This window comes from Galeopterus variegatus, unplaced genomic scaffold (genome assembly GCF_000696425.1).
Source record: "Galeopterus variegatus unplaced genomic scaffold, G_variegatus-3.0.2 Scaffold5, whole genome shotgun sequence".
Classification (NCBI taxonomy): domain Eukaryota; kingdom Metazoa; phylum Chordata; class Mammalia; order Dermoptera; family Cynocephalidae; genus Galeopterus; species Galeopterus variegatus.
In genome coordinates, this window is record NW_007726116.1 from 1,966,603 (window position 1) to 1,969,548 (window position 2,946).

Below are 2,946 nucleotides of genomic sequence, written 5' to 3' on the forward strand. Positions count from 1 at the left end.
ATTGGCTCCTTATGATACTGAAGGCAATATCTGAGTTTCTAATCATACAGTGAAGCAAAGGAAGTGACTAAACAGGTTCTTGATATTATTTAAACCTTATTTGGGAAGGTTTGTTGATTTTTTTTTCCAGAGGACATTAATGTTCTAGGTTACTTATAAATGCCGATGGGTAATGTGTTAAGCGGTGCCCTAATGAACTGAAAGATTTTATACCATCAAATGATGAGTCATTTACTCCTAGGGAGAGCCATATTATTCAACGTACACCACATTTGCAAACTCAAATTTTGTGGTACTAAGAAATTACAACTTTCTGTTTTCATTCAATCAATCTTTCTTTGGGTTTCTAGTGTTTGAATTAAATACTAGCATATTTAATAATTACCATGATTTAAATTTTTCTGTGGTTTGAAGTGGAGGGCCGAAGTGTCATTCAGGACAGCCTATCAAAACACCTACATTTCCCCCATCTCATCTCTCTCTATCCCCTTACTCTGGCCTGTTTTTCTGCATAACACTTGTCCCCACCTGGATTTTATATGTTTATTATTATTTGGTAATTATCGACTTCTCCCAGTAAAACGAAAGCTCCATGAGGGTAGGGTTTTTGTTTGTTTTGTGCACTCTTATATGCCCAATATGTAGAAAAATGTCTGGCACATTTGTGGGTACTTAACAAATATTTTTTGACTGAATGATATCATTTGATTATTTTAAAGAGATTATCATATGGAATATCATCAAATACATTAGAATAATAACAGTAACATTAATTGTGCCATAATGTATATATTAAACTTCATCACAGGAAAAGGAGAGAAAATCAAGAAGAATCAAGGAAGATTTGGAAGAATAGAATCTTTTAGACACTTGCTACTCAAATGGTATAATCTAGAAACCAGCAAGGTTATTAGTATCCCATGTGAGATCGTTAAAAATGTAGGTTCTCAAACTGCACCCAAAATCTACTGAATCAGAATCAATATTTTTAACAAGATGGCAGGTGACAAATGCAGATTGAATTTAAGAAGCACTACCCTGGGGGCCTGAATTCAGTGCAAGACACCAAAGCATGTCTTTCCTCCCCTGGTACACACTTCCAAGAGCCACAGCTAAGAGGAAGGTGGTTTCTGATGATTCCCTTTCAGATCCGTCCAGTGTGATTAAATCAGGTCTCTTCCAGAGCCTTATAAGAAGTCTAGAATGATATCAGAAGACTGCCTTATTTAGTTCCAGAAAGACTCCTTTCCTGCTTAATGATTATTGAAATTCCTTTAACAAGAGGGGAAAAAAAAAAAACTTTTATTTCCCAACCAGAAATAAAAAGCCTAAAGTTCAAATACCCAGAAAAGGTGAAATATAGACAGAAACTTAATCACACTAAGGCGAAATCCAACAGCAAGAATAAATGACTGAGATCAGATTTCTGCAAGTTTTGCTAGAGAATGAGGAGTCGAGAGAGGAGGAGGGTGTTCAATTCTTGTAGGTTATTCACTAGGGAGATATGATAGAAAGAGGGGAATGCAGGAACCAGAAAAACAGAATTTAAGGTCATGACAATTTTTGTAGGGCTAACTCAATGTCCTTTGAATTGAAAGAAAATAAGGTATCTTATTTACATAAATTTATCAAGATTTTTAAAAATTCTAACGTTATTATCAATGTGTTTTATTCCCACAGTGTTGATATTCCAAACATTATCCAATAATCCAAAGTAAATTTACAGCCCAGTGAACTACAGTCTTATCATCAGCAATCCTACCTGTAGACAGCACATACAACACAAGGAAGAGATGGCCCCAGCAGGCCATGATGAAAAGGAGTACCCTAGGAGCTTTTCTTTTTGGAGAAATCAGGACAATGAAAGCACATTTTTCCTGGGAACTCAACCTGCTACCAGCTGATAGTCATCTTAAGAGGCACTTTTCTATAAATCACTGTAATTTGAAAACCAAATGCTTTGAAACTTCCTTTGCTGGATCAAATCAAAGTGACTCTCAGTTGGTGGAAGGACCAGATGTGAGTTTCATAACACACGTCAATTACTATCTAATCAATCATTGGTAATGGCTGAATGTGCTCAGTGACAGTTCCAGAACCAGTGTCATGGAAACAAATAACAGCATCTAGGTAGGAATGAAATTAAAAAATGCTCTAGTCACTATCTGCAAAATATGAGTTGAGTATGTGTAAGTACATGCTCGGTTTGGTCTTTTAATCTCGAACCATATCATCTCTTGAGCTATTTAAAGCCCTAGCTGTAAGCAGCAAGAGATGTTGCAATGTGAAGATGTCAATTGCTCTAATAGCTCCAAGGACACTTTCTCTGGTCAGACAAAATTTCCCAGGCAATGGTATATTCTCTAACATGCTCAGTGATGGACACATGTGTTCCTTTTTACATGAAAAGTGTTGGTTTATTTGTGCCCTTCATGTTCTCATAGAGTACTTTTAACAGAAAATAACATTGAAGGTCTACACAACATTAATAAACTGTCAAAAACATGAAATAGTACAGAGGCCATTTGAACTATAAAACCATCCCCATAGCTGAATGTCTAGTGCATCACCTCCCTGGTGGGTTTGTGTTGGCTATAACTTCATTTCCTACTTGAACTGGCTGATTGAACCATGGTCAACAATCTCAGTGAGAGATCATCATCATCATTATCATCATCATCATCATCACCATCCCTATAACATTTTTAGTGCTTCGTATGTGCCAGGTACTGCTCTGTATATATTGCAAATATTAATCCAGTTCTTCCTCATAAACATTATTATGTGGTAGATACTGTTGTTATCCTCATGTTACAAAAGAGGAAACTGAGGCCAGAGTGGTTAATGAACTTGTGCAAGATCACACAACTAACTGTGTTGGATGCTTGTTGGAGCACAAGTCCTGCCCTTTCTGTAGAGTTTCCTACAGTTCCATATTTTGACACT